The sequence below is a fragment of the Jaculus jaculus genome, chromosome 4 (assembly GCF_020740685.1).
Source record: "Jaculus jaculus isolate mJacJac1 chromosome 4, mJacJac1.mat.Y.cur, whole genome shotgun sequence".
Taxonomy (NCBI): domain Eukaryota; kingdom Metazoa; phylum Chordata; class Mammalia; order Rodentia; family Dipodidae; genus Jaculus; species Jaculus jaculus.
In genome coordinates, this window is record NC_059105.1 from 49466992 (window position 1) to 49492897 (window position 25906).

The following is a 25906-nucleotide window of genomic DNA, read 5'->3' on the forward strand; positions in this document are numbered from 1 at the left end:
CAGTCTAAATTAACATTTTGAAAATTTTCCAGAAGCATGTATATAAACATTTTTTTAAATTTTTATTTATTAATTTGAGAGTGACAGGAATAGAGAGAAAGAGGCAGAGAGAGAGAGAGAGAGAGAGAGAGAAAGGGCACGCCAGGGCATCCAGCCACTGCAAATGAACTCCAGATGTGTGTGCCCCCTTGTGCATCTGGCTAACATGGGTCCTGGGGAATTGAACCTCAAACCAGGGTCCTTAGGCTTCACAGGCAAGTGCTTAACCACTAAGCCATCTCTCCAGATATATATATATATATATATATATATATATACACACACACACACACACACACACATATTTTAAAAATATATTTTATGGTTATTTATTTGACAGAGAAAGAGAGGAAGAGAGAATGGGTGTGCCAGGGCCTTCAGCCACTGCAAAGGAACTCCAGATGCGTGCACCCCCTTGTACACCTGGCAAGCATGGATCCTGGGAAACCAAACCTGGATCTCCTGGCCTTACAGGCAAACACCCTAACCACTCCCTCCAGCCCTATATGAACATTTTTTAATCTCTAAAAAACTCCTCCACAAACAGTAGAAATACAACTTAATGGGGATTGTATAAAAGTTTATTTTCACATCTATGTATGGCAATGTGGTGTGCATGAGTACATATATGTGGGTACATGTGTGTGTGTGCAAGTTTGCCTAGAGACCAGACATTGACGTCAGATATTTCCCTGGTCATTCTCTTTTCTACTGAGGCAGGATGTCTCATTTGAACCCAGAGCTGGCCAACGCAGCTAGTCTATGGAGCCAGTTTGCCCAGGGGAGCCTGTGTCTCTGCCTCCTGAGCACCGGGAGTGCAGGCTGGAAGCCGTGCCCTCCTGGCGCTGGGGCTCCAAGCTCATGCTTACTCAGCAAGCACTTCATCCACTAAGCCGTCTCCCCAGCCCCAAGTTAATTTGTCCTTCACCCCAAAAAGTAAGGTATCACATAGAAACTAGCTTTGGAAATGTTCATGTAGGTTTTTTCTTCTTTTTCTCTTGAGGGAAAATTCACATATTCAATCATCTAAAATAAATAATTCAGTGGCATTTAGTATATTTAAAATGTTGTATAGACAATCTCTGCCCAGCTTCAAAACCTGGTATTTTTCTTGTTCTTTTCTTTCTCCAAATCCTCTTCCTCCTTTTCCTTGTTTTTTTTTCTTTTAATTACTTATTTGGGGTGCTAAGGATGCAACCCCTCAGGCCTTGATAATGCTAGGCAAGTGCTTACTACTGAGCTACATTTCCAGCATAAGTCTTACTTTTCTTTATTTTTTTTTTAGAGTTATTTTGTTTTCATTTATTTCTTTGAGAGAGATATACAGAAAAAGGCAGGCAGAGAGAGAGAATGGGTGTACCAGTGCCTCCAGCCACTGCAAATGAATTCCAGATGCATGTACCACTTGTGCATCTGGTTTACATGGGTCCTGGGGAGTCAAACCTGGGTCCTTTGGCTTGGCAAGCAAGTGCCTTAGCCACTAAGCCATCTCTCCAGCCCACAAGTCTTTTTTTTTTTCATTGGCAAAAACAACACCAACAACAAAAACCTAATTTTTTCAACCAGAGACTTGAAGGTAAAGCACAATCCAGTCTCTCACTGCCTGGCTATGGAAAGGCTTCCTGGGTTGCTCTACGGCTGTTTCCCTTCACCCTTAAGGTCTTTTCTAATCAACTCTGGGACTCCTGTTACATTTCCTCACTTGAAAAAGTAACTCCCCCTTGAGCTCATTCTCTAAACTGAATTCCTTTGCTCAAAACTGAAAGATATGTTTGTTGTTTTATGTGCATGTGTTTACATACATATGTGTTTGCACATGTGTATATGTGTGTGGAAACCAGAGGACAACCTCAGATGTCATTCCTTAGGTGCTGTTTACCTTTTTTGTTTGTTTGTTTTTTGAGACAGGGACTTTTGTTGTAGTGCTGGCCTGGAACTCACCAAATAGGTTATATTGGCTGTTAATGAGCCCCAGGGTCTATCTGTCTCCAACTCCCTAGTGATGGGATTCCAAGTGCACACCACTACACCAAGTTTTTTAAGAAGTAATATTTATTTGATGGGCTGGAGAGATGGCTTAGTGGTTAAGGCACTTGCTATGAAGCCTAAAGACCCACGTTCAACTCTCCAGGTCCCACGTAAGCCAGACACATAATGCAATGCAAGTGTGCAAGGTCACATATGCACACAAGGTGGTCCAAGTGTCTGGAATTGGATTGCAGTGGCTGGAGACCCTGGCAAGCCAATCCTCTCTCTCCTCTCTCTCTCTCTCTCGCTCTCACTCTCGCTCTCAGTTTCTCACTCTTGCTCTTGCTCTCTCACATTAAAAGGCAAATGAAGTATTATTTATTTAGGAAAGAGAAGGATGGAAAGAGAATAGGAATGACAGGGCATCCTGAAACTATAAACTAACACCAGATGCATGTGCCACTTTATACATATGGCTCTATATGGACAGTGAGGAACTGAACCTAGGCCATCAGGCTATGTAAGCAAATACCTTTAATCACTGAGCCATCTTCCCAGCCTACTTCTTTTAAAAACATGGATTCTGGGAATTAAACTCAAGTCCTTATGCTTTCAAGGAAAGTATTTTACTGACTGAGCTATTTATCCAGCTCCTGTTATGTTTATAATGGATAAACTATAGGCTAGAGAGGTGGTAAGGCGCTTGCCTGTGAAGCCTAAGGACCCATGTACAACTCTCCAGATCCCACACAAGCCAAATGCACAAAGGAGAGGAAAGAACAAGGTTACACATGCCCACTAGGTAGTCCAAGTGTCTGCGGGTTGATTACGGAAGCTGAGGCCCTGGCCCGCCAATTATCTCTCTAAAAAATAAAAAAGTAAAAAATGGATAAAACTATGTGGCTGTTTCAGTTGAACGGGGAAAAATAAACACATTGGATTCTTACCTAAAGCTTACTCAAATGACAATAAATGCATATCTACAGAAATATGTACATAACACATGTTTGAGTCATAATCCTAACGAGACAGAAGTGAAGGGCATATTATGGCAATGAAAGAAAGTCATTTTTCATATGTAGTTTCTGGAAAAAACTGTTCTCTCATTGTTCCCTTTTTTAGGTTGTGCTCTGCCACACCAAGAAGATAAATCAAGAGAGAATAAGGATATGGGAAATAAGCAATCCCAGATTGGAGGCAGGCAAAGAGAAGGCAGGGATAATGGTGACAAGCTATTGGGACAGCAGTGATGCCCCAGACACAAGGCCATGGGTCTAACAGGATGGGTGGTAGATTAGTTAGCTTTCTTGTTGTGGCAACAAAATACCCCACAAAAGCAACTTATGGAAGAAGGGTTTATTTTGGTTTACAGTTCCCAGGGATATAGTATATCCGGGCAAGAAAGGCATTAAAACAGGAGTGAGAGGCAGCTGGTCACAGCAAGTCCACAGTCAGGAGGAAGAGAGGGAAGAATACACATGTTCAGTCAGCTCTCTCCTTTTGATATGGTGCAGGATATTTAGGCATGGTGGGTCTTCCTATATCACATAACCTACTCTAGAAAATCTCTCACAAACATGCTCAGAGATCTGTTTGCATGGTGATTCTAAATCTTGTCACTGACAACCAAGATTAACCATCACAAGTAGGAAGCCTCTAAGAGAGACTCCCAGATAAATGATGTAAGAAAAATGTCAACACATTTGAACAGGTCGTATAGATATTGATGAAGAGTTCAGGGACTACTTCATGATAAAACCAGAAAATGTGATCAACACTAGAAATGAAAACAACTTGGGCTTACATCTGGGTCCTCTATTCTGTTCCACTGATCTACATGTCTGTTTTTGTGCCAGTACCATGCTGTTTTTGTTACTATGGCTCTGTAGTATAGGTTAAAATCAGGTATGGTGATACCACCAGCCTCTTTTTTGTTGCTCAGTATTATTTTAGATATTTGAGGTTTTTTTGTGATTCCAAATGAATTTTTGGATTGTTTATTCTATTTCCATGAAGAAAGCCTTTGGAATTTTGATAGGGATTGCATTAAATATGTAGATTGCTTTAGGTAAGATTGCCATTTTCACAATATTTATTCTTCCAATCCAGGAACAAAGGATGTTTCTCCACTTTTTAGTGTCTTCTGCAATTTCTCGCATGAGTGTTTTAAAGTTCTCATTATAGAGATTCTTTACTTCCTTGGTTAGGTTTATTCCAAGGTACTTTATTTATTTATTTATTTTTTGATGCAATTGTGAATGGGAGTGATTCTCTGATTTCATCCTCTGTGTTTGTTGTTAGCATATATGAAGGCTACTGATTTCTGTGTATTTATTTTGTATCCTGCTACATTGCTGTAGGTTTTGATCAGCTCTAACAGTTTGCTAGTAGAGTCTTTAGGGTCCTTTATGTATAGAATCATGTCATCTGCAAATAATGATAACTTGATCTCTTCCTTTCCAATTTGTATCCTTTTTATGTGTGTCGCTTGCCTTATTGCTATGGCTAAGACTTCCAAAACTATATTAAATAAAAGTGGGGACAGTGGACACCCTTGTCTTGTTCCTGATTTTAGTGGAAAAGCTTCCAGTTTTTCCCCATTTAGTAATATGTTGGCTGTAGGCTTGTCAGATTGGCCACCATCATGAAAACAAATGATCATAAATGTTGGCGGGGATGTGGAAAAACAGGAACCCTTCTACACTGCTGGTGGGAATGCAATCTGGTCCAGCCATTATGGAAAACAGTGTGGAGGTTCCTAAAACAGCTAAAGATTGATCTACCATATGACCCAGCTATAGCGCTCCTAGGCATATATCCAAAGGACTCATCTCATTTCCTTAGAAGTACGTGCTCTACCATGTTTATTGCTGCTCAGTTTATAATAGCTGGGAAATGGAACCAGCCTAGATGTCCCTCAACTGATGAGTGGATAATGAAGATGTGGCACATTTATACAATGGAGTTCTACTCAGCGGTAAAGAAAAATGAAGTTATGAAATTTGCAGAAAAATGGATGGACCTGGAAAGTATTATACTAAGTGAGGTAACCCAGGCCCAGAAAGCCAAGCACCACATGTTCTCTCTCATATGTGGATCCTAGCTACAGATGATTGGGCTTCTGTGTGAGAAGGAAAATACTTGGTAGCAGAGGCCAGTAAGTTAAAAAGGAGACATAAAGGGAAGAGAAAGGAAGGGAGGAGTATACTTAATAGGTTGATATTGTATATATGTAAGTACAATGATTGTAATGGGGAGGTAATATGATGGAGAATGGAATTTCAAAGGGGAAAGTGTGGGGGTGGGGAGGGAGGGAATTACCATGGGATTTTTTTTATAATCATGGAAAATGTTAATAAAAATTTAAAAAAAGAAAAGAAAACAACTCACTCAAACTGTTACAGAAGCACACTGGAAGGTAAAATGAGATGGCTGGAGGTGTGGATAGCCAGGGGCGGGAACGAGAGTTAACTCTGTGTCTTCTACACTGAGAAGACACGCTACATGCAAGTCAGTAGACGAAGAGTACTTAAAAAGTCACCTAAAAGACAGAAAAAGTTGTCCCTCACGAGGAGAAAGGAGAAGGAAGGGCACAGAAGTCTGCTTTTTTTTTTCTTCCTGTTTGTATGTTAGCTTTAACAAACTGTAAATGTTGATATTTTTTAGAACTTTGTACATATATAACACCCATTTTAAAAAACAATTTTTCATTTCAAAAACCTGAAAGAAATTATATCAGAGGTTTTCACCATAAAGAAATTAAAAATATCTGAAAAATAGGAAAAAAATACTAGATATATGTGTGTGTTTGTATGTATACATATCTCAAAACATCATCCCAGTACTATGCATAACATTTATGTTACTATGGATCAGTTAAAAATGACATTAATTTTAAAAAGAAATAGGTGGCCCTTTGATTTTAGACTTTGCAAGATACATTAAACAGCTACTAGTACCCTTGGAGCTCTGACTAAAAATATTTTTCAGGAAAATAATTTTTCAGAATTGTATAGAAAGTGTGACTGCTTGAATTCTAATCGGGTGTCAGACAGTGATCTTTTATTAATTATTCTCCATAAGTTAAGTCTGAGACTTTGCCAAGTAGGTCATAGGACACAAAGTCCTTGAAAATGATGAAGAGCCCATGTCCGAATGTTAACCCATGATGTAAAATGTCTCACAGTAGAATCCTGATTTCAAACCTGATGCATGACTACCTCCCAAACTGCTCTTTCCTCTCCACTTTATTCAAATGATTTTTTAATCTTATTTATTTATTACTTCACAGACAGAGAGAGAGAGAATGGGCACACCAGAGCTGCAGCAAACAAACTCTAGACGCGTGCACTCCCTTGTGCGCATGTGCGACATTGCATACTTGTATCACTGTGCTTCTGGTTTATATGAAACCTGGAGATTCAAACAGAGTTTTTCGTCTTCGCAGGCAAGTGCCTTAACAACTAAGCAATCTCTCTACTTCAAATGATTTGTTGTTGTTGTTGTTGTTGTTGTTGTTGTTCTCAAAGGTAGAGTATTGCTCTTGCCCAGGCTGACCTAGAATTCACTATGTAGTCTCAGGGTGGCCTCAAACTCACAGAGGTCCTCCTACTTCTGCCTCCTGAATGCTGGGACCAAAGGTGTGCACTACCATGCCCAGCTCAAATGATGCTTTGATTATATGGGCATGTAAGGGTTTGCTTGATGTAGACATCCAGATATTAACTAATTCTCAGCTTCAACAAATGGAGGAGGAAGTATCAACAAATGCTACTCAGCTAAGGAAATGTTCTGTAACATCCTGTTCTTTTTGCATGAAATCATACTCATTGAGGATTATATGAATTTCAAACCTAAAAATACAAAGACTATTTTAACTCCAAGACATTAATTTTTAGACGATCCTTTCATGTCCATTGATGAAAAGGTACTAAAACATCAAGAAGCCGGCATAACAGTAATGAAATAAAGTCGAAATAGAGTCATCTCTGCAATCACAAGATCAAGGACAGAAGAATAAACCAGAAATGTCTGTACCATAATAACATTAAAATACTTTCCAAAAGAGTTTATCTTTGTCTCAGTTGGATTAGACACAAGTATAGATATAGCAGAAGTAAGGACTGGTACAACACATGCTAAAGGTGGGGCTTAAGGTGCTCACAAAGTGAGGGGAGACTGTTATTAAGTGGCTCTTACAGGCTGAACTTCTGCATCCTTCTAAATTTTCGGGTTGAAGGTGGGTCCTTGGATTTTGAAGTGGTTATGAGAGTGGGAGCCTCATGATGGAATTACAGCCCTTGGGGAACAGGAAGACAGAAAGATCTCTTTTCCTTGCTGAGTACAGGCCATGCAAGGACACAGTGGGAAGGCAGCTGTCTCAAAGCCAAAAAGCAAGCCCTCACCAGGAATCAAGTCTGCTGGCACTTTCACCTGAGTTCTTATCTCTACTTCCGTCACCCAGCCGTGTGTAGCATTTTACTATATAGTAACCCAAGTAGACCAAGTCAGTGATCAGCCAATACAATCCATCCATCTAACATTCTTTGAACCTTAAAGCTTTTTATTTTTTATAAGAACCTTTAAAAAAGAGCAAGAAGACATTTCAATTTCTACACAGAAATTGTGAGCTTTCCCAGGAAATCTCCATTGTTGCAGGTTTGTAGTTAGTACCAATTGGATAAGACAGGAGGTTTTTTTTGTTTGTTTGTTTTTGTTTTTAATTTGCAGAAGGCCAGGACGGTTCCTGCGCTGGCATACTCTGATAGGAATCAACACCACACTGTCAAATATAACACACCTGAACAGGCACCCTGCCTGTCCCTACACTCTTTCCAATAAAAGCTACTTCTGAATCATTGATGAGAGGCAGTGAATTCACTCTTGTTAAGATTGATAGATTTCTTCATTAAGTATTTAAATTAAAATGGCTCAAACATATATTGCTGTCTATAAATACACATTAGGAGTATGGGAATGGTTTAAATTTCTGAAGAAAAATATAGCTTCAGATAGGAGGCATTATTTGGAATAATTGTCAAAGGTCAGGTTTCTAAACATGATGATAGTAGGTGCTATGATGTAACAGTGGTGTAAGAATCAGAAGAGAAAATAATCCCTGAGTAACATTGAAGGGACAGGCTTCCTTGTGCCACTGACACTGTAAGTAAGTGTGAGTGTTGCCCAGAAACCTGGACTAAAGCTGTAAAGCAGGAGCACCATCTGTCTGGATCCTGGGAGCCAGCTCTATCTTGTTAACACTCCCTGGCCCTGCTCAAAGCTTTTGAGCAATGGGAGTCCCACAGAAGGATTCTCACTGTGGCTGCAGTTTATTGCCACTACGCACAAGGGGATACCACTATAAGCCAGCTTTGAGACCCTGTATTTACACATTATACTCTGGGACATTCAGTTCAACCTCTAAATTTTTCCAGAAGAGCATTCTTCAAAAGCACAGCAGGCAATGTCAACCCAACAGATCTTCTCTGAAGATCAGGGCTGCTTCAGCATCTGTTAGACATTTACTCAACATCATGAAGAACTATGAACTTGGCTTTGTAACAGTCACAAGGTACAAGGGTACACAAGGTGAACGACTGTTTTAGAATCTTCTTCTTCCTTCTGAGACACTGGAACACAGTTCTACTAGGGCTAAGACAAGCTGAGAGGCAAAACTGGTCCTTCTACTGTCAGTCCAGTGTCTAGCTTGGGTCTTCTAGGCACTTGGAGCTACAGCCAGTACCCCCAAAGCTGCCACCCCAGCATTCTGCTGAGATTGAGCTCCTCCCAGAACCTAGAACCTGCCATCATTCTTACAGAACCTTTCCCAGACTCCTGGAAAAACTTGTGTGCAAGATGACAAACGTATCTATAACCTGTGGCTGCCCCATCTTGACACTGTACTTGTATTTAGTAGGACAGTGGGCTGTGTCGCCACAGTCACTATTACTAATGAAAATACAACACTGAAGTAACACCTACTAAGGGCCTACTAGTCTGGCCTCATCTACTTCTCACAACGGCCGGTCTGACCACCTTCCTCCTTTATAGATAAGGAATCTGAGACATAGAAGACAAATAGCTAGGGAATAAGCAGAAGACCTGGGATTCAACCCCAGTCAGTGTGCACTCTTAGCAGGTGCAGCCTGAAATCACACCCAGAAGCTATCAAGCAAGATACCTAATGCTTGGTTCATGCCTCAAACCATTTCTTTAGAGGATACAGGATGAGCCTAAAACACAAGGGAGCATGGGATAATGTGAAAGAGTTAAGGGACAAGTCAGAAACAAAGAAACAGAAGCCACACAGTACTGCACAATTACTTAACAACAAGTTATATAATGGAGGTTCTGAGTAAAGAGTCCATGCTTCAGAGAGGAGTTGGCAAGAAGATAAGGGGCTTCCAAAGTATCCTTATTTACAGATGTTATGATTCTATATGTAAAACTACCCTAAACTCCATAAGAATACTCTTAGATCTGATAAACAGTTGCAGCAAAGTGGAGGATACAAAGTAACATACAAAACCCTTCAATAAATAGCAAGTATGCTGAAAAAGAAACCACAATGGCCTCAAGAGAAAATCTTGTAATAAATCTAATCAAAGAAAAAGACCTCTACAATGAAAATATTAAACAGTGAAGAAAAAAATCAAAGACACTCGCTAAGCACTTGGTTACCTGAAAGAGCTAAAAGGTAAGACCTTACTGCAGAAAACATCACAGTCCACCATCTCAGAATGCCAAGAGACAATGTGGGAAATGAGAGAAAAGCTAGTCTTCATCTGGTAAAACCTCGTGGTGCTAGACAGTGCTACAGGAACTACTGGGAGATAATGGTCACTAATAGCATGAATAAACAGGAGAACCTGCAAGCCACACAATCCACCAGCTGCACAAAAAGTACATACTTGTGCAATAGTGATGCACAATATTTGTGAGTTACCAACTGCCCTCCAATTGGACACAAGACCTGCTTTTATAGATGGCAGAGAACACTGCTGAGATCCAAGATCCATCAACATAAGAAAAGACAGCTGAGTACTCATAATGAGATGTGTCACCTCTACTATATCTATGAGGTCTGGAAGAAATTGCAGAGGAAGCAGCAACAGGAGTTGGCCCTAATTATCACACAGTAAATACCAATAATCCTACTGAGGAGAGCCCGCAGGGAAATGGGAACCAGGAGAGGGGATATATTACTACTTACGTTAAAAAAGAATTATAAAAAACTGAGGATACAGAATGGAAAGACCTCTCATACTTGTGTATTAGAAGAATTAATATTATGCAAGTGGCCATCTTACCAGAAGCAATCTACAGATTCAATGTAATCCTCCTTGAATGGAAGAACAAAAGACCCAGATAGCCAAAATAATCCTGAGCATAAAGAAGACTGCTAGAGGTATCATCAAATCTGATTGCAAGTTACACTACAGAGCCATAATAACAAAACAGCATGGCATTGGCATGAAAACAATGTAAATCAACAGAATAGAACAGGGAACCCAGATATAAACCCATGCAAATACAGCCTTCTGGTCTTAGACAAATATGCCAAAGATATACTTCAGAGAAAAGACAGCCACTTCAATGTATGATGCTAGGAAAAATGGATATCCATATGTGAGAGAATGAAACTAGATCCATAGCTCTTACCCTATACAAAAATTAACCCCAATGGATCAAACACTTCAATGTAAGGCCTGAGAGTCTGAAAATGTTAGAGAACAAAGTAGGGAAAACACTTCAAGATGTTAGCATAGGCAAGGACTTCATGAATAGCACTCAGTCACTTAGGAAATAAGGCCAACAACCGACAAGTGAGTCTTCATGAAACTTAAAGGCTCTCTGCATAGCAAAGGAAACCATACAGTGAGGAGAGAGCCTAAAGAATGGGAGAAGTTTTTGTTAGCAGTGCATCTGACAAAGAGTTTGCACCAAAAATACACAAAGAACTCAAAAACTAAACAAGAAATCAAACAAGCAGAAATGAGCTAATGAAATGAACAATTAATATAAAATTAAGCATAAATGTCCAATAAACATATGAAAAAACGCTCACCATCAGTAGCCATCAGAGAAATGCAAATTAAAGCTGCAATGAGATTTCATCACACTCCAGTCAAAGTGTCTTGTTTTGTTTGTCTTTGTTTTTCCAGGTAGGGCCTCACTATAGCTCAGGCTGACCTGGAATTTACTACGTAGTCTCAGGGTGGCCTAGAACTCATGGCGATCCTCCTACCTCTGCCTCCTGAGTGCTGGGATTAAAGGCATGTGCCACCGCACCTGGCAAAGTGTCAGTCTTTAGGACAACAAATCATAGCAAATTCTGGTGATGATGTGAACACAAGGGAACCCTCATACACAAGACCAGCCACTACAGAAATCAGCATGGAGTTTCTGTACAAAAAAAAAAAAAAAAAAAAAAAACCTTAAAAGAGATATGACCCAGTTATACCATTCCTAAGTACCCAAAGGACTCCCAGTGAACATATCACAAAGACATTTCACACCCGTGTCTACTGCAGCACTATTCACAATAGATAAGCTATGAAACAAACCTACATGCACATCAATAGAGGAATGGATAAAGGAAAAGTGGTAGATAGACACAAAGGAAGTTTTTCAACCATGAAGAACAAAGCTCTGTTGTTTGTTAGAAAATGGATGCAACTGGAGATCTTCAAATTAAATCAGTTTCAGAAAGACAAATATTACATGTTTTCTCTTATTTGTGGCTCCTAGGTTTCTCTATAGATACAAAAGTGATGTATGTATATAAGATATAAAAGTGGAACCAGGGCGGGAAAGATGGCTTAGCGGTTCAGCGCTTGCCTGTGAGGCCTAAGGACCCCGGTTCAAGGCTCGATTCCCCAGGACCCACGTTAGCCAGATGCACAAGAGGGCGCACGTGTCTGGAGTTCATTTGCAGTGGCTGGAAGCCTTGGCGTGCCCATTCTCTATCTCTCTCTCTCTATTTGCCCCCCCTCTCTCTCTGTCACTCTCAAATAAATAAATAAAATTAAAAAAAATAAAAATAAAAGTGGAACCAAAACTGTGTAGTGAACAGAAGGGACTAATGGGAAGGGAGGAAGAAGGAAAGGTAGAGAAGTATGGAAGGAATGTAATCAAAGTACATTATATGCTTAGATCAATGTTCTTATACAACCCAGTACCATATGCAATGAATATACACCAATGAAAAATTCATGTGTGTAGATAAAGAAAAACAGAAGAAAAGAAGAAACTTACAGTGAACTTGAACTTTGAAAGGCATTAGGGTTTACCTTAGGCTAAAGTGAGTAAGGAAAATCTTCATGGGTAGGGAATGTTAAGAAAAGAGAGGCGGGCTGGAGAGATGGCTTAGTGGTTAAGCGCTTGCCTGTGAAGCCTAAGGACCCCGGTTTGAGGCTCGGTTCCCCAGGTCCCACGTTAGCCAGATGCACAAGGGGGCGCACGCGTCTGGAGTTCATTTGCAGAGGCTGGAAGCCCTGGCGCGCCCATTCTCTCTCTCTCTCCCTCTATCTGTCTTTCTCTCTGTGTCTGTCGCTCTCAAATAAATAAATAAATAAGAAAAACAAGAGTGGCTTCTTAAAAGAATTACCCTAATTACCCTAGGGCTGTGGAGCAAATGAAGCCTCCAGACAGAACAGACTACAGAGGGCCTTGAGTATCAGGCCTAGGGCTGATGCAACACAATACGTGATAGAAAGTTAACACTCAAAATGCAGACTTTCTTTAAAAAAAAGAAAAACACAAATACTAAGACCTTAGCATCAATCATTAGATGGGACAGGTGGACAGGTACTTGGTGGCCCATGGTTCACATGGTGAAGACTGCAGTCCCTCGCTCCAGCCCAGTGGTGAGAAACACTCAGAGTCAACACATTGATGGCAGATTAAATGTTAAAAGAAAAGGAAACAGGGGTGATGGGGGCCTGGGCGGGGTTCTGAAGGAGGCTTACAGTTGTGTAGAGCAGCCCAGGAGAGAAGCAGGGGCTCTTATGCGCAGGATGTGCATGAATACTCAAGGGTAACTGGGGAATGGATCAGAGCCTGGAATTCTAGTTGTCACAGACTGGCTATGAGGCTCTGGAAAAGCTCTTAACTTCTCAAAGTTTTAACTCCTGATCGACAAATAAGGAATATTTTCCCAGCAGGGTAGCTGTGAGTGGGATGGAGGGAAGAGCATGAGGAATACTGAATGTCAGAATAGTACATGAAGTACCCAAGAACCCATTGGTATTCTTTATTTTGAGAGCAGTGGGAAGCCACTGTCAGGAAAGAAGCACCAGAGTAGAAGGCCACATTGTATTTGCAATCATTATCCTTCCATGGAACTCTTCCATTAGTGCAGGATCTTATCACTGACAGCAGCAAAAAGGGCCATGAGGGTATATTTCAGATCAGGGGGTTCTTTGTAAATTATATAGAATGCAACCTTTTACATGACCTGGAAGTAAAATAAATTTGTAATTCTGTCCTCGTTCCTTCCTTTAGCTCTGCAGATAACTCTTACACCTGAGCGATTACGTGATTTAGAGGTCATTCCCTTGTTGTCTTGCTGTGGATGGTTCCTGCCTCCCTAACGAGATTACAGACCCACCAAGAAACAGGCCACTTCACTTTGGCTATTGTCCTTTACTTTTTATTGGTCTCAAAATAAATACTGGTTAATTTTGATGAGTATGTATGATGATATGACAATCTATATGTAAGACATTTATTAATGCTCAATGTGTCCAGAGAGTAATATGGGTTAGATCAGAAAGAAATCCCATTGCTTTACTAGCTTTGCTGAAACAGTGCCTGTTTTAAGCCTTCTTTTTTTTTTTTTTTAAGAGGATAAAAACATAAACCCATCTACTACCTCATAGGGAGCCTCTAGGACTTAGTTGAAATGATATATGCAAAAAATCAATTTGGTGGTAGTGGCAGTTGCTTTATTCTGTGACATTTCATATATTTTTGCAATTATTCCAAAACATTCTTCCCAAGAGAATTTTCTAGAACTATCTGGCACCTCCCTGCTGTTTTACCTATGGATACTCATGGACTGTGTCTGTCCTAGTTTCTCAGTCTGTAGCCTATCAGATCAGGGCACTGGCTCAATAGAGAACACTGGACTAGAATGGTAATTAAGAATCTCTACAGCAAAAGTAGCTACTCATTTAAAATATATTCCTCCCTTTATTGAAGCTTTTTTTGTTTTTGTTTCTTGTTTTTTCAATGTAAGGTCTCACTCTAGTTCAAGCTGAACTGGAACTTACCCTGTACCCCAGGCTGGCCTTGTACTCACAGCAATCCTTCTACCTCAGCCTCCTGAGTGTTGGGATTAAAGACGTGTACTACCCCAGCTGAAGCATTTTACTCTAAAATCTTAAAATTTCCTTTTAATCTGTTAAAGTCAGTGGAATGAATCAATATTTTAAAGATGAGGGAAAGAGCTCTTAATCACAAAGGTTGTTTTAATAATAAAAGGCAAATGCATTTTTACTTTGTCAAAAAAAATCTCAATTTTTAAAAAATTACAATTTAAGTCCTTTAGGCCTTATCAGTCACTATAGAAGAAGATTCTTGCTTATTTGCTTTAGGCTGATGCTTAAATATTTTACTAATTCAGAATAATTTGTAGTATAAATTTGAGCAGACCTCAGAACCTCACTGCCTTCTTTCTAGTAAACTTCCTTTCTTCAACAAGCTCAGCAGAAGGAACAGTGACAATTCATTTTCAAGTACAAGAAAAATATGTGTTTTTTCAGATTCTTTGGTGAAAATCTTGAATAATATAGGGAGTAAAATGAGTGAAATTTGCTGTCAACATCTGCACTTATTTGTTAAGAGAAAGTACCCAGAACTTTTGTGAACATAAAAAAGCAAATGTGAAGCCAGGCGTGGTGGCACACGCCTTTGATCCCAGCACTTGGGAGGCAGAGGTAGGAGGATCGCCGTGAGTTCAAGGCCACCCTGAGACTATGTAGTGAATTCCAGGTCAGCCTGGGCTACAATGAAACCCTACCTCAAAAAAATAAAAAAAATAAAAAAAGTAAATGTGTATACTCATCTTTTTTTTAAAAAATTTTGTTTATTTTTTATTTATTTGAGAGCAACAGAGAGCAGGAGCGAGAGACAGAGAGGGAGAGAGAATGGGCACGCCAGGGCTTCCAGCCACTGCAAACGAACTCCAAACACATGCACCCCTTTGTGCATCTGGTTAACGTGGGTCCTGGGGAATCCAGCCTCGAACTGGGGTCCTTGGGCTTCATAGGCAAGCGCTTAACCACTATGCCATCTCTCCAGCCCTACTCATCTTTTCCTAAACAAAAATCAGTAGCCAAGTGGGACAGTGACATATCTGCATAAGGCAGTTTGTAATGTCCATTGTGTTGTAATTGCTGGAGCACAGAAGTCATCATCAGTTCAGTAGTATTACAAATAAGGATACCCAGACTATTCTGCTTATCATATTAAGAACCAAAAGGCTACAATGTGCACAGTTTTTTTTTCTACTGTATAATCTGGGATACCCACACCACAGCTCACCAAATCATCCCTGCCTAGAGAATAAGGCATCCGCTCACTCCCTTCCTGTCACAGACCACAACAGCGGACCTGAGAGCTCTGCCATGCACTTCTTCCAAGTAAGAGTGCAAACCGTTAGAACTACGTTGTTAATGCCAGGGGTCTCTGCAATCTTCAGTAAGCATATCGCACATTGATGTTCTACTTGTTTTCAAGTATATAGTCATTTCTCTAATAAGTATTAATGGTATTCTCTTCTTTCTACCTGCACACATCTTCTCTGATGGGGACCCAAGAGGAGAACCTGGGAATATGCATTAAGATGGTATCTTCTAACTAAGGAGTTCTAACTGCTCATAGGCAGCAGAACAGGTGAAGGCTGGGGAGCAGAGGGGAAGATCACAGATAATTTATCCCTGATCATTTGAAAACTGTGTCTACTATCACATTATATAAAAGAATATACATTACTTTCTTTACCAGTAAATAGAATGGAAATATTATTTATTTTTCATAGTATAAAACAATGTTTTGTTGTTGTTGTTTTGAGGTAGGGTTTCACTCTAGCTCAGGATGACTTGGAAATCATTATGTAGTCTCAGGGTGGCCTCCAACTTGTGGTGATCTTCCTACCTCTGCCTCCCAAGTGCTGGGATTAAAGGCGTGCATCACTACACCTGGCTAAAACAACAGGTTTTTTAAGGTTGCAATTGAAAACAATTATTCAAAGTTTCACAGAAGACTTGTCCTCAATACCTGATAGGTTGTTATGCTTTTGAGTAAACTTAAAACTTAAAGATGAGGAAAATAGCTTTTAATCACAAAGAAAGTTTTAATATCAATTTTTTACAAGACAAATTACAATTCAATCTGACTGGGTTAGAGGATGGTTTTTAAACCTAGTTACATAAAGTCTTCTTTCAGCCAGAGATACACTAGGTTTTTTTCTAATATTTTCAGAAAAAGACTGTGTTTGGTATATACAAGTAGGATAAAATATGGGCCCAATAACATAATAGACTAGAAATACAGAAAACTCAGTGTATGGAAAAATAATTATGATGCAATGATAAAAACATAGGGGCTGGGGCTGAGGGGATGGCTTAGCAGTTAAGGTATTTGCCTACAAAGCCAAAGGACCCAGGCTCGATTCCCCAGTACCCACATAAGCCAGATGCACAAGGTAGCACATGCTTCTGGAGTTCATTTGCATCAGCTGAAGGCCTTGGTGCACCCATTCTTTCCTCTCTCTCTCTCTCTCTCTCTCTCTCTCTCTCTCTCTCTCTCTCTCTCTTCCTCCCTACCTCTCTCTCTGTCTTTGCCTCTGCCTCTCTCAAATAAATAGATTTAAAAAAAAAAAACATAGGTACTGGAGAGGTGACTCGGTGGTTAAGGTGCTTGCTTGCAAAACCTAATGACCCAGGTTTGATTCCCTAGTATCCATACAGAGCCAGATGCACAAAATGGCACATGCATCTGGGATGTGTTTGCAATGGCTAGAAGCCCTAGTGTGCCCATTCTCTCTGTCTCTCTTCTCTCTATAGCTCTCTACTTACAAATTAATAAATAATATTTTTTAAAAGGAAAAAAAAAACATAGGCATTGGGGGTGGTGAGATTGCTTAGTGGTTAAAGGTGCTTATTGCAAGTATAAATAGCATGGAAATTCTCCAGTACCCACATAAAGCCAGATGCATGAAGTAGCACATATGTCTTGAATTTGTTTGTAGTGGCAGGAGGCCCTGGTATACCCATTCTCTCTCCCCACCCTCATAAATAAGTAAATAAACATTTTTTTAAAAAAAATACAAACCCCATAGGTAGTAGGAATACAATACTTTATAATGCTATCTTGGTATCAGATTAGAACTATGTTTATAATGGACCCTTACTAAATGCTTATTTAATAAAATACCAGTGACATTACCTAGTTATTCTGACACTACTAAACTCTAAGGAAGTCAAGAGGGATAGTTAAAGAAAGCACAATCTCCCACAGGAAAATTTGTTGTAAACAGAAACACAAATGCTGCTTTTTTTACACACATAAATGCTTCTTTTTTTACACACATCTTTTGTTAATTTTATGATTTAACCAGAATGTAGACCTCAAGGTTTAAGAAACAAGATGCATTTTTGTATAGCAGTACAACTATTAAAAAACCATTGCTACTTTTATCTCCTAAATGTACTATTGTCTAAAGCGTCTTACATGTCATCTGAAATTATTTAACTTTGTACCTTCTGCTGTTAAGGTTAAATTGACAAGTTGAGAGTTCATCATGTGGTATAAATTCTAATGATGCAATTACTTTCAGTGTGAACTTTATTATCAGTTAAAGAAAGGAAATTATTTTAATGTACATGTCATCCTAATACTTTTTTTTCTTTTTGGTTTTTTGAGGTAGGGTTTTGCTCTAGCCCAGGCTTACCTGAAATTCACTATGGAGTTTCTAGGTGTCTTCAAACTCAAGGTGATCCTCCTACTTCTGCCTTCCAACTTCTGGGGTTAAAGGTGTGCCTACCACATCTGGCTCCATTACTTTTCACAATGAAAACTATTGGGCTTATGAAGATAAATATTAACAGATACTTGCATCCACTGAGAACAAAAGCATAAACTTTCTAGAAAGCAAACATTTAAGTGCAGTTTATGGAGCAGTTCTCATAATAATCAAGATGGAAATAAAGTAAACAATTAATAATATAACTCCACATACTTGGGCTACAAAGTCACTGAGAAATCCTGTTGAAACTGAGCTGATAACCCCCTCCATGAAGACCAGCTGACAGAAAACTGGAAAAAGCCACACTGCATGCATCTCAATGGGAGAGAGGGAAATCACCAGGGAAGATACTCCACAGTGGACACTGCAAGCCTTATATTTGGCCAACCAGGCCAAATGAGCCCATGAGTGCAATAGTGGCATGTCTGTTATGGGGGAAAACAAACCACCCTCAAATTTGACTGGAGGTCCACTCCATGGGAAGGAATACATCCCTGATACTGAAAACCTACAACAGGGGTAGTCATGAGGCTTAGGGGTGTAACGTTTGCTGCTGTCTGGCTAAATGTATATACTATGCTCATCAAACTGCCCCATAAGCACTTCTCTTAATGTTCATACCCATATATTAATGATACTCTCACTTTTTCATTAGAGAACTTTCTCTTTTCAGATGGTAGTTACCTTGGGATGACTCAGAAAGCATCACAGGGCTGAGAAGAAGTGACAGAGGAGTGCTCAGCACTGCACTATCTCTATCACAGCTTCCAAGGCTCAGGGTCCATTGCAGAAGAGGAGGTGGAAAGAATGTAAGAGCCAAAGGAAGGGTAGGGCTCCTTACAACGTGCTCCTCCAGACATAAAATGGCCTGGATATCCATGACCTCACAGCACCTGACACTACCTACACAAGACCATCATAATAGGAGGAAAAGATGATGGCATCAAAATAAAAGAGAAACTGATTGAGAGGGGGAGGGGATGTGATGGAGAGTGGAGTTTCAAAGGGGAAAGAAGGGGGGAAGGAGGGAATTACCATGGGATATTGTTTATAATCATGGAAGTTGTTAATTATAAAAATAAAAAATATATTGGTTGTTAAGTTACAGTTACTTCATGAGAGAAAAAATTATAATTATACATCTATATCATGGGAAAATAGAAATTAACTAAACGTATGATGTTGAGCTGGAGAGATAGTTTAGTGGTTAAGGTGTTTGCCTGCAAAGCCAAAGGATCCAGGTTTGATTCCCCAATACCCACATAAGCCAGATGCACAAGGGGGCACATGCATCTGGAGTTCATTTGCAGTGGCTAAAGACCCTGGCATACCCCTTCTCTCTCTGTCTGTCTCCTCTCTCTCTCTCTCTCCGCTTGCAAATAAATAACTAAAATAAATCTTTAAAAAAGTATGATGTTAAGTGAAAAGAAAGAGTACGCAACCTCTACGTACAGTAATAGTTTTTATCTGTAAACCATCACAATGAAATTCATTTAGGATATAGAAAAAATCACTAAAATATTGCTAAAGTTATCTCTGTGTAATGAAATAATTTTTTTTTCTTATATTTGCCAGCAGTTTTTCTTCAATGAGCATTTTAAAGGGCATTGTTTTCAATGCCAGAGATCTGTCTGACAACTGGGACATTCTCAATCCTGAAGGATCACAGGAAGCTGCCAACTAAAGTCAGAAGTTTTATTACTGGGGAACGCCTATATCTCCAACAGAAATGACTCAAAGGGCCTGTTTCAAAGGTTTTCAATTTTGAGAAGATTTTTCACCCTCAGTACAGGCCTCAATATATAGAAAAGAATAGCAAGTTAGTAAACTACCTGCTTTGCAAGCATAAGGACCTGAATTCTATCACCAGGGGAAAAAATAAAGCCTGTAATCTGTAATCTCAGACTGAGAGAGACAGAGGCAGGTGCCTTCCTCAGTCTTGCTGGCAGTCAGCCTCCCCTACTTAGTGAGATCCAGGCCATTGCCCTGTCTCAAGTCAGCGGATAGTGCCTAGGTAATAAGAGCAGAGGTTGTCCTCTGGCCTCCACATACAAGTAAACATGCACCTGCATATGTACATGCTCACACACTCACACATGCATGCATACACACACACACAAAATATTGTTGTGTATTTAAATTCCAGTAACAAAGGAAACTTGGCGACTACAGACACCACTTTGAAAGAGCTGAGAAGGTACTCTGTAATTACTAAATAAGCATCACTCTTCTGTTTCAAATCATGTTCACCAAATCTTAAAAGTCATAGATTGCACCATTAGCAACAGAAGTTCGGCTTTATGTGTTCAGGGTGTGGCCTCGTGCTTGTGCTTCGCTTTGTTTGCCTTAAGCCCAATCAAAAGCCCTACCTTAACCTTTGTCTCTCAAGGTGACCACAATAGTCATATCTCATGGCCGCAGGGACGACCCCCTGCCACAGTTGCTGGGCTCTGCTCACAGGTGGTCCTCTTCCTCCATGGTGCACTTGGCACAGGGCGTTGCTGGGCTGGCCACATGGGAAGCAGAGGGTGTCTAACTGAGGAGTGAAGGCCATTCATACAGGGCGAGCTACCAGCCCAGACTCGTCAGTCACTTTCCCTTGGCATGGCTAACCCACAAATCAGGCTGGTTCAGGCAGCACCAGTTCCTCTTCCTAGTTCTCCTTTGTCTTCTCCACAGAGCCACACCAGTGCTGCTTCTGGCCACAGCTGACTCATGGTGTTCCTGAGACCTCGCTCTTTCCCCAGTCTAAACATTTCTTCAGAGTCATTCAAAGATGGCTTTTCCTGTTTTCCTTCTGCAGAATGTCTTTCACATCATTTTCTCATCTCAAACAGATCCAGAACAAATGACAAGGTGTCCCTGCCTTCCACATTTTGAATATGGATTTTCTAGTAGTCTGAATTGTTTTCTATCTCTGCCCTGTGATTTCGTTCCACTCGCAGCATCCTAAAATGCTTCAGGCAACACAGAGCTCACATCGACACTGCCAATCTTAGACACACCTTCAACATGCTCATTAGCACACCTGTGGCTCAGCCATGTTGATTTTACTGAACCAAGGTGGCTACTTCAGATATATACAGCAGACTGGCAGGTTTAGCTTCAGTGGGTCTGAGGCAAGGGTGCATGCAGACGCTGTTTAGAGACACAGAGTAGCAATCAAAAGTGTCCTGTCTACAGCAGACACTAACGCATACCAACTAAACCCAAGGTCTAGGCTTCACATTGCTTAATGTTTGCTTTGGTTTTTTTTGGTTTGGTATCTGCACCAACAAATCAGGCAGTGTTTGTTTTAGCAAAGGACTCTGGCAGTTTTCCAAAAGCTGCTCAATGAATTGAGACATAAATATCTTCCAAAAAGACCAAAAAAGCTATAAAGAAAGGGTAGTGAATTCATCAATGAGCTTAAGTACCAGACAGCATGTTACTTGGGACTCAATAAACAAATGAGGCTGATCCAAAACTCCGTCACCCTGAAAGGCCAGCATAGCAAATGTCCCAGAGAGCTATTTTTGGGTAACTAAGCATGGAAGAATTACAAATCCAAATGGAACATCCTTGCTAGAGACACTAGGTGTGTTCACTGCCCCCAGAGAAGTCACCTCACATGTGTAAGCTTGCTTTTCCAAAGAGGCCAGGACTACCATATCCTGGGAAATGCCATAGTAGTCTTGCTTTGAGGAAGGGATCCTTGATCCAAACTGACCTAGTTACTACAGTAAAGTTTTGTGCTTCATTTAACAGGACTTCCTAAGTCAGCATTGAATTTCTTTATGTCTGGAACTTAACTAAAACCTTAACTTAAGTGTTGGATGATGATACCTGAAATTGTCAGAATAGCTCCTCTGCAAATTCCTTTTATAATTATCTCTTCTTCAGGATCACCTGAGTTTATTCAGATTCCCTTCATGTACCAAACACTGGGAGAGTATGTGCTCTTGTTTCTGAAAAGCCTGAATGTACTTGGCTTTAGATTTCTAATTCTGAGCAAGGAAACATATTCATTTTTCAGGTTCTACATATTTCTGTTAGTTTTACACAGAACCGGGGAGAATTGTGGGATTGACTAAGCTTGATGATGAGTTGATACTCCTGGAGTTATGTTTACTAAAATAATCACACCTGGAGTCGGCCGGGATGCCAGCCTTTCCTGAGGTGACACAACAGGCAGGTGGACTCCTCCCAGCAGCTTGTTCTACAGAGAACAGAAGCCGTGTCCATGCTGCAGTCACCAGAAGACAGGAAGGAGAGGAGGCCTCAGCCCAGTCCCACAGGTCCACCATGACAGTCACCAGAACACTCTTACCGAGCAGACAAACTCGAGAGAGGTAAAAATCAGTCATCTAAAACTTGATTTCCCTCTTCCTCCAGCTCCCAGGACAACCTTACTCTTTGATCTCCCCCCCCTTTTTTTTAATAATAATTTTAGAGCAACAGACAGACAGAGAAAGAAGTAGATAGAAGCAGAGAGAGAATGGGCTCGCCAGGACCTCCAGCCACTGCAGAGGAACTCCAGACGCATGCGCCCCCTTGTGCATCTGGCTAATGTGGGTCCTGGGGAATTGAGTCTCCAACGGAGGTCCTTTGGCTTCGCAGGCAAGCGCTTAACCACTAAGCCATTTCTCCAGCCATGATCTCCCTTTCTTAACATTGAATGTTGTGTGTAAGTACACTTGATCTTCTCTTATTTGGGATTTTCATGAAATGAACTAACTCCATTCTTCTTTTCCTTTTGTAGTTTATGTAATTTAAAAAGCATACATTGGTTCTCTTTTTTAAGCTTAAGCCCTAACTTTGTAAAATGAAAAAGAAAAATCACCCCTTCATCTCTGACCCTCCCCACTTCCTTAAGGCAGCCACATTAAATAGTTTGGGAACAAAGAGTTATATTCTGTATGAAGGTTTAGGCAAATGTATATAAATCTCCTCTGCTTTTGCACTTAATACATCCTGATTTTTTTTCTTAAGCCAGCATGCCAATGCAACTGACACATGTGGTTTACATTTTTCCATTTCACCACAATGAGAATGCTAAATCAAGATTTATTGAAGATCAAAAGAAGCAAAATAAACCCATTAGTCTAATGCTAAATTTATCTGTGACAATATTGGTTTTACAATGCCTGCATGTTCAAATCTGGTGAGAATAAATTGGCAAACCCAATCCACCTCTATGCACCCACTATAAATATAGGGATTCTCCTGCATGGGAAAATGTTACCATATGCAATGTGTGTGTTGAAATGAAGTGAATTTTCAGAGGCAAGAGGCAGAGGAAAGCATCTGCATAGGTGATGAGGCTGAGTGGGTCCTGAGGAGGGAGGGAAACCATGTGGAAATTTCCTGTGCTTTGGAGACAGACAGATACCAGGTCCACTCTAACTCCACCTCTCACTGATTATGTGGTTAGTGTAAGTTGCTTAACTTTTCTAGCTTCTTTTTCATTATGCACAAAATTAGGGGAGAGACATCTGACAGAGATTAGAAACGAACTCTGAAGATGGTGCTTTCAGAGCAGTAAGTTCTCCAAGTGCCTCATTATTGTTAATAAGCAGGTATTACACATGATGTTAGTAGTGATCCAACATCCATCTGCACCACCAAATATGCTGTCTCTGTTCCAGTTTGCCTTCACGTTTATACATTTACCTTATCTGCCCAGACACAAAACGTAACTTGAAGATAAACTACTATAAACGAGCTTTAACAGCTTAAATACATGATTGAAATATGACCCCAAATGTGTCTCACACTGGGGTTCATTAACAATGTTCCAATCTTTTCCTAAACAATGCTAAATCTTATTTACAACTTGCAATGAAGACCATTCATCCTATCACCACCAATTAACTGAAATATTCTCCATTCCTGCTAATGACCAGCAGCTTTGAGTGTCAAAAGCCAAGCTTCCCAGTACAGAGCATTCTATCCTCTCCTTTTGCCCCATGAGGCCATCAATAATGTATACACCTTTTGCTGGCTAGAGCCCTGTCTTGGGGAAGGGATGCTCTGTTCACAATACAGACTTACCAAATGTTCACCCCCTTAAGGTTACGTCTCTAGTAACGGATAAACTGTATGACATCCACTCTACATTCTTCTACAGATTGACGCAATGCTGTGGACTTCTAGAAAGGTGAAGGAGAAATTTGGCTATTATATTATCCTCCCACCCTTTTATTTTATTTTATTTTTAAATAACATGTGAGGAAACTAAGGCCCAGCACAATGGGACAAACCCAAGAACACAAATATTTAGACAATAGTTGGTATTTTGAACTTCAATTCTTTAAGGTTATCCCTAAGACCAATCGACCAGGATATACGTCCCACTAGCTGGGTGACGCTGATTAAATATTTTCGGATGATGAAAACCGTCTGTTGTTTCGAATGCCCGTGGGAGAGGCAGAATGCACAATGTGCCAGGGTGAAGGGTAATAATCCACCTGCACATCCACGTGTGGACGGACGGGGTGGGGGGGAGGGTTGTAATTCTTCACCATCCTACTGAATTTCACGGGGTGAATAACTGCATGGGACAGAAACGGGACTCGTGTTTCAAAAGATTTTCGGGAACCCAGTCCCAAGTTGGAAGCTCTCCTCGTTGAGGTGGCACACCGGAAGAAAAAATGCCCCTCCACCCCACCCTGCACACCGTATTTGTTCTCCTGGGGAGGCTCACAATGTCAATTTCCCCCTGGTGCCACACAGGTGGCCACGTCCTTGTCACCGGGGCCTGTGGACGACCCCACCTCCCTTTCTCCCCGGGCCAGAGCGGGGCCGAGCCGGGCGGGACCTCGGGGCCCACCCCACGCCCTCCGCCTCCCGCAGCGGCTGCGGCCGGCCTGCGCTCCCCGGGCAGCGCCTTTGTTTTCCCCGACTCCGGTTACGTTTGCGGAAGTGCGGGGCGCGCCGGGGACGCCTCCCCGCACCCGAGGAGGATGACAGCGGGCGCGGAGCCCGGGGGAGGGCGGGGGGCGAGCGAGGCCGGCGCCCCAGAGCCGGGGTGGCGCCTGCTAGGAGCCCTCTCCCCAGCCCCGTGCCCGGTGCCCGGTGCCGGCAGCAGGTGTGCGGGCGGCGGCCGGGGTTCGGGCGCCGTCCCCGGGCCGGGGCGGGGCGGCCACACTCACCTGCAGCCGCTCAGCTGCGCGGGGCGCGGGCAGCCCGGTCCCCGGGGCGCGGGGCGGCGGCTCGGGGCGCCGGGGCGGCGGGCGGGGCGGCGCGCACCATCGCGGGCGCCCGGGCGGGTCTCGTCCTGGGGGGCTGCGGCGGGCGGGGCGGGGCGACGATGCGGCCCGGGTGGGGCGGCCGAGCGCACCCCGCCGGCGCGACCTCCGCGGCTGCTGCTCCTCCTCCTGGTCGTCGTCGTCGTCCTGGTCCTGGGCCCGGGCCTCGCCGCCGCCGCCGCCGCCGCCGCCGCCGCGCTCGCTCTCTACCGGCTGGACCCGTCTCAGCGCTGAGCGCCGGGACCGGCCGCCAGGTGCAGCGCTCCGCCTCCTGCGGCGGATGCGTCGCCTCCTCCCGGCCTCCCGCCCGCCGGGGCAGCCCCGGGGGACCCGGGACCTGGACCCAGCCCAGTGGGAGCAGCGCGCTTCGAGAAAGGGAAAGTGGACGGTGAGGTCCTGTCCCCTCCCATCCTCATCCCACCCCCCACTCCATCCCCACCCACACCCACACCTCAACACACACACACACACACACACACACACACACACTCTGTCTCTGTCTGTCTGTCTGTCTGTCTCTCTCTCTCTCTCTCTCTCTCTCTCTCTCTCTCTCTCTGTCTAATAAACAAGTAAATACTTTAATAAAGAAGAAAGAAAACAGGAGAGCTAATACACTGTCCAAACCTGGCTTAGGAAG

General features: G+C 41.9%; 1 protein-coding gene across 3 annotated transcripts in view; it reads right to left on the minus strand.

Annotated features, from left to right (window-relative positions):
* The window catches only part of Mfsd6 (major facilitator superfamily domain containing 6), a 70329-nt gene extending 45091 nt beyond the window's left edge, over window positions 1–25238 (minus strand). For 2 of the 3 annotated variants that reach the window (XM_045147848.1, XM_045147851.1), the window contains exon 1: window positions 25174–25238. The gene's annotated coding sequence lies outside the window, so the exon portion shown is untranslated. Of the gene's footprint in view, window positions 1–24073; window positions 24150–25173 lie in introns of those variants that run through there. The other variant, XM_045147849.1, reaches the window with a different exon arrangement.
* Between the last annotated feature and the right edge of the window lie 668 nt (window positions 25239–25906).